Consider the following 9,274-nt stretch of genomic DNA (forward strand, 5'->3'; position numbering starts at 1 on the left):
GGATGTGTGCCAATAAAACTTTATTTACAAACAGAGGGGTGTCCGTGGCAGTCTCCAACACCACAGGGAAACATGACCCAATGGCCAACGCCTGACCCGAAACACAAAGAAAAATAGCTGTATCTGTCCAGAGCAGAGGAAAGGCAATTTCCTGAATTTTTATTTAAAAAAACCAAAAACCTTTGATCTAACTGACTTTGACACGCAGTGGCACACGCGTGAGACAGTCAGTGGATGGCCCTGACCCTGAGCTCGGGACAGCCCCAGACAGTCCTGGAGCAGAAGATGGGTTTGCAGCTTGCCAACGTCTGCTCCACTGTATCGTGTTGGATCTCCTCTCTGTCAGCCAAGACTGCTCATGCCCGTGTGTACCATGTGGTTGTTAGGAGGACACCAAATGTGGAAGTACTCCATAAATTATAGAGATCTGTGGGAATGTAGGAGTGCCATGAGTTCCCCTGCCTCATGCAATGTTTAGATTTGGACCTGCCCTGCTACTGATTAGCTGTGGGATGTGGGGGAGGGTCACCTCTCATCTCTTCATGTTTTTCTCAGTGTTGAGATGTTCTGAGGAGGAGATGGAGGGGCTCTGGGTAGTGTAGGATCTGTACTTTTGATCTTGTCCCAACACTACTATGAGCTAATAGTTATGATTATGACCTTATATTATTACAGATGCCTTAAAAATGCCTGCGATATAACTGTGGTCAAAATGTAAAATCAGTGAATAAATAAATTTATTTAAAAATAAAAAAGAAAACCTGAGACCTATACTTCAGGAACTTTCCCTGCCACTCAGTTCCATATGTCCCCTAGAAGGGATGCACCCTGTCCCACCCACCTCCCCACCGCCGCCCCCCATTGCCTCCATCTCAGCAACTTTCCCTGATGCTCAGCTTCCCATGGCCCTGGTAAGGGACAGCCTCTCTGTGACTCCTCCCTCTTTGTTTGTCTTGGGAACATTTCCTGGCACTTGGGTCCCTGTGGCCTCACCCATGGCTCTATCCCCTGAAGATCCCATCCAAGCCTCCCAGTCTACTGGAACCCCAGTCCAGTAGGTTAAAAACACACACAAATAATATAACAAACACCTGACTCCAGATGCCCAAGTCCCATGGCAAAACCACAAGTAATAGGGGAAAAAAGTTCTCTCCACTTTGCATATCACCAACTTCATAGACATGGTTCCCAAAAAGAGTAATTTAGACGAATTTCAAGACACAAGATTCAAAAGGACAATTACGAATTTGTTCAAGGAATTTAAAGACTTCAAAGAAGGCATAAAAAAATGAACTCAAGAGGACAGGAACAAACTGATTAAAGGCCAAGAAAGCATCAACAGCCAAAGGAACTAAGAAAAGCAACCCAGAATATGAAAAGAGAGCTTGATAAAGAGAAAGAATGAAGAAAACCCAAAGTGGGCTGGGTATTGGTAGCTCACCCCTTTAATCCCAGTACTCAGGAGGCAGAGGCAGGTGAAGCTCTGTGAGTTCAAGGCCAGCCTGGTCTACAGAGCAAGTTCTAGGACAGCCAGAGCTACACAAAGAAACCCTGTCTCAAACAAAACAAAACAAAAAAAGAAAAGAAAAAGGAAACCCAAAGTGGAATGGGAACTGGAATGAAAATGTTAGTTGGTCAAATAAAGGCTCAGGGGAAAGACTCAACATGTGAGAGAAGGGACCAGGGCTTGAAGACAAGAGAACCGCATTGTTCTATCAAGGAAAAAACTATATAGTCTCTTTGGAACACTATGAAAAGATCTGTGGTTTCTGAGCTTAGAAAAAGTATTTAAAGTCAAAGACACACAAAAATGTTTTCAGTAAACTCATAGAAGAAATTTTCTCAAATCTTAAGAGATGCCTACACATGTACATGAGCCTACAGAACACCAAGTAGGTAGACAGGACCAAAAAAGAAATCCTCATGACATATCATAGTTAAAACATGAAAAACACAGAATAAAGAAAGGGTATTTAAAACTGCAGGAGGGAAGGACCAGGTCACATGTAAAAGCAGGGCCATAGAATAACATCTGATTACTCAATAGAAACTTTTAAAGCCAGGAGGCCTTGGAGAGATGCAGTCTACATTTTGAAAGACCATTGACCACTACACAAAATATTATACCCAGCAAAACTCTGTTTTGTAAGTGAAGGAGAGAGGAAAAAAGTGTCCCGTATTTAACACAGACTGAAAGAATTTGTCACCACTGAGTGCCTTCAGAAAATACTGGAAAGAATTCTTTGGACCAAGTAGGAGTTAAGCACATGCAGGAGGCCACAGGGAAAAATAAGTGATACAAAGGAGAGCAAGGACAATACCACAAAACTGACAAAGTGAGAGAAATCTATGTACATCTCTCAGTAGTAATTTTGAATATTTTTAAACTTCTATTGATTTTCAATTATGTGTATTATGTGTGACCATGTGCATGTGAGTGCAGGTGCCCTCGGAGGCCATAAGTGGGTGTACAACTCCCCAGAAGTAGGAATTATATGGTTGTAAGTCCCAGTAGATGCTGGGAACCAAACTCTAATCCTCTGCAAAGGACACAGATTAGATTAGGAAACAGTATCTATGTTTTTGGTCTCTAAAAAGCATACCTAATCATCAAAGATAGACACCACCTTGGGGTAGAAGGCTAGAAAAAATGTGTTCTGAGCATGTGAAACTAGGAAACAAGCAGTCACAACTATTCAAATATCTATCACAATAGACTTAAAGTCAAAACTAGTTGAAAGAGACAAGGTCACTTTATACTCATTGAGAGAACATTCTTCAAGAGATTATTGCAATTCTAAACATATGTGCACCCAGCTTCATTAAACACACATAACTAGTTGTAAAACCAAAGATTAACCCCAACACAGTAATAGTGGGGGACTCAATATGCTACTCTCACTATCAGATAGGTCATCCAGACAAAACATAAACAAAGAAGCATTAGAGTTAATTAATAGCATAAATCAAATGGATCTAACTAATATCTACAGAGCATTCCGCCTAAATACTACACATTCTTCTCAGTATCTCTTGAAACTGTCTTGAAGTAAATTATCTACAGGACACAATGCAAGCCTCGACAGGTAGAGAACTATGAAAATAATGTCTGTATTCTATCTGACCACAGGTGAGTAAAGCTAGAAAATAACAGCAAGAAAACTTGCAGAATGTACATACACTGTAGGAGATTAGACAACACCCTACTGATGGTGAATGGATCACGAAAGAAAGAAGACAAACTGACAAAAGTCCTAGAATTGATTTTTCACTCAACTGGTATGAAAATACAACACACAGACATCTATAGAATACAAAGACGACAATCCTAAAGAAAAATGTTTATAGTGCTAAGTAGTTACACAAAAAATTCAGAGAGAATTCAAATGAATAATTTACTTTTATATCTTAAAGCCTTGGGGAAAAAAAACAAGAGCAAAACAAACCCAAAGCAGTAGATAGGGAGAGATAATTAATATCAGGGCAGAAGTTGACAAAATATAAACAGGAAAAAGTGCAAAAAAATCAGTGGAATGAAGAGTTAGGTCTTCGAAAAGATAAACAAGATTTATAAACTCTTAGTCAAATTAACCAGAAAACAAAAGATAAACTCTAATAAAATTAGAGAACAATGAAAAGGGAAACAGTAGATGCCAGTGAAATTCAGAAAACCATAAAGACATACCTTAAAATCCTATATTTGATTAAATGTTTAAAGTCTAAAAGAAACAAATAAATTCCTAGATGTGCACAACATACTAAATTTAAACCAGTGTGAAATAAATAACTAGATTTATAACCAGCAATGAGATTGAAGCAATAATAAAAGTCCTCCCAACTAAAACAGTCCAGAACCAGATGAATTCACAGTAGAATTCTACCAGACCTTCAAAGAAGAGCTAATGCCAATACTTCTAAAATTATTTCATAAATAGAAAAGGAGTCAGTGGTGGCACACATCTTTAATCCCAACACTCAGGAAGCAGAGGTAGGTGGATTGCTGAATTTGAGGCCAGCCTTATCTACAGAGTGAGTTCCAGAACTACACAGAGTTCTGAAAAACAAACAAATGAGGGGGGGGTGGAAGGAAAGGTGAAGGTGGCTTTGTCATCTTGACACAATGTAGAATCACCCGAGAAGGGACTCTCAGTGAGGGACTGTCTAGATTAGGTTGCCCTGTAGGCTTGTCTGTGAGAGGTTATCTCGATCAGTGGGAAGATAAGTGCACTGTGGGTGGCACCATTCCCTAGGCAGGGGAGCCTGGGTTGTTTAAGAACGGAGAAAGCAAGCAGAGCCCAAGCATGCATGGTTTCATTCTCCCTGCCCTTGACTGTGGGTGTGACTGGATGTTTCACATTCCTGCTGCATTGACTTCTGCACAACGATGGCACAGAGACTGGAACCGTGAGCTGGAATAAACCCCCTGTCCCCTAAGTTGCTTTTGTCAGGGTAATTTTACCAAAGCAACAAAAACTAAGACTCTTGCTCACCCAGTCTTCCCTCTACCTCCCTACTTCCCAATGTGGACCAACCCCAGCTCCTTTGTACTGATCTGCAGTGACCCTTCACCCTCCTATACCAGATTTCCCAAACCCAGCTCAGCTAGTACGTCCTGCAGTAAATCCCCCAGGTTGACCCTCTTCACGTCTCTCTTCTCCTTCCCTCCATCCCCTTCTCCTATTCTCCCCCTCTCCTTTCTCCTCCCCTCCCCGTTCCTCCTCCATTCTCTTCCTCTGTCTCTCTGCTTTCTCTCTTTTCTCTACTTTTTCCACTTTCTGTCTATTCCCTATTTGGTGTTGGTTCTCTCTCTCCCAGCCTCTCTCTCTCTCTCTCTCTCTCTCTCTCTCTCTCTCTCTCTCCCAGCCTCTCTCTCTCTCTCTCTCTCTCTCTCTCTCTCTCTCTCTCTCTCTCTCTCTCTCTCTCTCCCAGCCTCTCTCCTCCCTCTACACCCCCACCCCCACCCCTGCTACTCATCAAACAGTCCCTTCTTCACTCTGCATGCTGTGCAAGGAATTTTCCCCCTGCTGCCTGCAGGCAAGTTAGTAAAGAATGAATTTTTAATTTGTTTTTCCCTTATTTGGCTCCTCTACCCAGGAAAGTGGACCTTGTATACCTCCACATGGGACTAGAGATGACACACCTTGATCTCTGAGTTTGGTTTTTGTCATTTCCCATAGAAATCAAACTCACCCAGAAAGCCAGGCACCAGACCAGAGAACTGGAGCAGCCAGCCCAGGCCTCACAGTGGCCTGCTGGCAACTGGGATAGTGCTGGGGGACAAGGAGCCTATGGGATCCAGTCCCCAGCAGAGAACTTTCTAGATAGTCTCTTTCCTGAGTGTCCAAGACGGTAGGACTCTGCAGTAGGGTTCCCAGCCCAGGCATGGGGAGCAAGATCCCCAAATGGAGCCCTGTGCAGACGCACCCATAGCCTCCTAGGGATATTCACCACAACGGGGTCTGGAGTCACAGGAGACAATGTGATGCTAAGCAGTGTGCGTTATGATCCAGGCAAACCTGGCCCGCCCCTTGGGGACCTGGCAGAGTGTGCCACCTCTTAGTATGGCAGGCAGTACCCCGGCTCTGTACACTGATGTGAAGGTCCCTTCAAGACACGAGCTCTGCCTACTTCCTTCTCTCTCTGTGTGCCATTTCTCTGAGGAGGCAGGCCATCGTCTCTCTGTCTCTCTCTCTCCTTTCTCCCCTTCCCTTTCCCACTCCCTTCCCTTTCCCCATAAACTTTCCACATAAGTCCTGCCTGATGGCATATTTGTTCCTCACCCACCATGGGACCCTTCCGAAAACTTCCCCGGAGAGGCTTGCTTCCCTTGTTCTAGCTGCAAAAGAGAACCTGGGTCGGGGTCAGCTTGCTTGGGTCTCCACCATTCCCACAATGTTCTCAGGTTCGATGACACTGAAATCAGTGCCACAGGGAGAGCTGAGGGGAGGCTCATTGTCCTTATCACACCTGAGCCCACTTGTATCCTCTGGGTCTCAATTCAAATGTCACATCACTGCAAAGTTCCCTTGTCACCCAAGTAAGGCTTCCTGACGTGCCTCTCCTCACTTGACTACTGCCCGTCATAGCACCTTTTAATTTGTGTCACTTGTTGCCGCGACATGTCCTCCATATAAATGCAAGTCCCCTTCGACAGGGCCTTGCTGTTCTTCTGGCCATAGTCCTCCCAACACCTGGCACAGTGCCTGTTACACCACAGACAGCCAAGAAATATCCATTGGAGGGATGGCTGAGTGAATGAATGAGCTAATGAATGAGATTGTCCTTTCCAAGGTTCTGATGTCGTCACGGATGACACTGGGAGGTCTCCTGCATGACAGGTGGGTACCAGCCTAGGCCCCGGGCTTTATCCATTCAGCCCCCACCAGCCCCTCACAGCCTCTCTAGCCAAGCCCTTGTAGGAAACAGTTTCCCCATTCACTGGGGCCCTACTGCAAGAGCCTCACACCCACCAGCCTGCTACCCTCTTAGACCAGACCCATATCTCCTTTGGAGTTGTAATTAAAATAACATATTCACCAGCTGGGTTTTTTTTTTCCTCCCTAGATTTAATCTGCCCAGGCTCTGATTTGCATATTAAAAGCACTAATTAGCCCCTCTGAGTGCTTGGGCACGGAGAGGGCAGTAACTGGTCACATTGTCCCTGCAGCCAGGTTCCCAATGCTCAGGGCAAGGATCCGGTGGCCGCCAAGCCCTGGGCACACGCAGGCAGCCTTTGTTTCCCAGTCTGCGGTATCGGGAGGCTCCGGCAGCTTCTTCCTCATGATTCCCTTTCTCTTTGAAGTGTCGTGTCTGATCTGTTTACATATCCGTCAGTTTTGTTTTAACTCCTTTAGAGTGTGTATGTTTGAACGTTTCTGGCCACGCTGAGGCTCAGAGTCCCAGAAAGTGCAGCTAGCCTTCAACCTGTGTGACAAGGATGAGCCACAAACGCCCAGACCACAGAGCTGAGTCCCTTCCCAAGGCTGCCCTCAAGGAAGGGCAGGGGCAGTTCCAACCTGTTGAGCCTTTTAAATTATGCCTTCACTGGAGCCACTCAAAAGAATAGCTAATTGCTGTTGTTATTATTTCCTTCAAAATGAATTGGGTGCTGTGTATAAGGGAGACAACCATAAAAACTGCCGGTCTGTGAAGTGGGGTTCTGAACAGCTTCCAGAGGGTGGACACAGAGGTAGCATTAGCAGTCCCCAAAATGCCTGGGGTTTTCTGCTTCCCCCCTAGACTGAGCCATTACCTGGGGATGTGCCTACCCAGTCCATGGCTATGGGAAGACTAAGCATTGCAGGAGCTGGCAACAGCTAGCCATGGTGACAGCTGGGGAGATGGTCCCAGAATCTCATAAACCCCAACCCAAGATGCCTCTTCCTGCTCCCAGACCCCAGGCTTTCCCAGGCAAACAGCAGGAGCTGGGCCACAGTGAAACAGCCAGATGGTGACTGTGCTGGCCCCAGGGGAGTCAAACCCCAGGAGAATGAAGGCAAGAGTGTGGCAATGATGGATATGTCTCCAGACTGGAATGCAGAAACCGTCTACAGGTCCCCACCATGGAGACCCTAAGAAGGCTACCATGCCCTCTGTGGCTATCCCAGAACCAGTGCCAGCCTCTTAGAAGCATTCCAGTCCCTCCACCCATCCCCATCTGATGTGTCCTAGAGAACAGTGTGACTTGGACTCTGCCTCCAATGGCCTGCTGCTTGGAGGAACCTAACTGGCAGGCAGCTTTGAAAGGAATATCAGAAATCAGGCTGAAAGCTTAAAGGTCAAGTGTATACCTACAGTTAACACCAAAGTATAGGCACAGGAGGGAAGAAGACAGTGCCTGGATGTGCTTCTTGGAGAGAAGACAGGAGATTCTTGACTCTGGGGGCAAATCAATAGAAACCCAAGGAAATCAGGTCAACTAAAAAGTACATCATGTGGTCCAGACAGGAACTGTGCAGGAGACAAAGCCAGCAAACAGTGGGTGTCTAGATCAGGTGTCAGGAGAACAGAGGGGGCAGGAGGCAGGAGCTCAAGCCTAGCTGCCACTGGAGTGGGTGGTTAGAGTGATGGTGGGTGGGGCTTGGCAAGTCTAGACTCCTGACCATCTGGAGAAGAGCCGACCCAGGAGGTGTGATGCTTTGAAAGAAAATGGCCTCCAAAGGGGATGGGACTTGTTTAAGTGGGTATGGCCTTGTTGAAGGGGGTGTGTCACTGCAGGGTGGGGCAGGCTTTGAGGTCTCTTTTGTTCAAGTTTCCTTCAGTGCGACAGTCTACTTCCTATAGCCTGCATGTCAACATGTAGCAGCTCCTTCTCCAGCACCATGTCGTCCCACACGCTACCCCGCTCCCCACCATGATGGTAATTGAAATTGTAAGCCACTACCTCAATCAAATGTTTTCCTTTATAAGAGATGCTGTGGTCATAGTGTGTCTTCACAGCAACAGAAACCTTGACTAAGACAGGCGGCCACCAGAAGATGTGGGAATAGGCTGGGGAGGCTCTTTGGAGAGAGCTGGGGGGAGCGTAATCCGAGTGGACTGATGAGAAAAGCATACCTTATTCCCAAGAAGATCCATCTGGGATCCTGTCACAACAGAAGAAACACTGGAAACGGCAATGGAGTCGGCAAACCCTAAAGTGAGGGGAGATTGGCCCAACCTCAGGAACGCCAGGGCTACTATTTCCAAAGACCTGGACTAGGGCTCAGTAGGGAAGGACCCGATCAGCATCTAGAAAGCTACAGTTCCATTCTAATTATCATTTTTCTAAGTCCTAGATACTATTAGGAGATTTGTGTGTTCTGGAATGTTCTTTTCACAACCATGAGGAGTAGAATTCTTCCAAAAAGTATGGCTCCTGCCTTTTGTGCTAAGAGAATGTGTGTGTGTGTGTGTGTGTGTGTGTGTGTGTGTGTGTGTGTGTGTGTGTGTGTGTGTATTTATTGCAAGGAGGGAGCAGCCTTATATACAGACTTACAGCACAGTGGAGAAAACCCCAGGAGTAAGAGTTCGTATTTTCATCATTAGAGGTTGATGCCAGTGGGGCAAGGCCGGGGCTGTAAGCCAGGACTAGAAAACAGGATGCACACATGTGGTTATTGGCTGACAAGCAACTCACAGAGACCCCGTGGGGGCTGGGGCCCAGCAAAAAATGAGTAGGAACCCCACAATAATCTGTTGTTGATCACTTCTCCCTAAATATATGGGAGGCCCATAATGGATGATCCAAGGCCTATCCTAGAAGCTGAGCTACAGCCCTCTCCTCAGAACAGGC

The sequence above is a fragment of the Mesocricetus auratus genome, unplaced genomic scaffold (genome assembly GCF_017639785.1).
Source record: "Mesocricetus auratus isolate SY011 unplaced genomic scaffold, BCM_Maur_2.0 Super-Scaffold_15014, whole genome shotgun sequence".
Taxonomy (NCBI): Eukaryota; Metazoa; Chordata; class Mammalia; order Rodentia; family Cricetidae; genus Mesocricetus; species Mesocricetus auratus.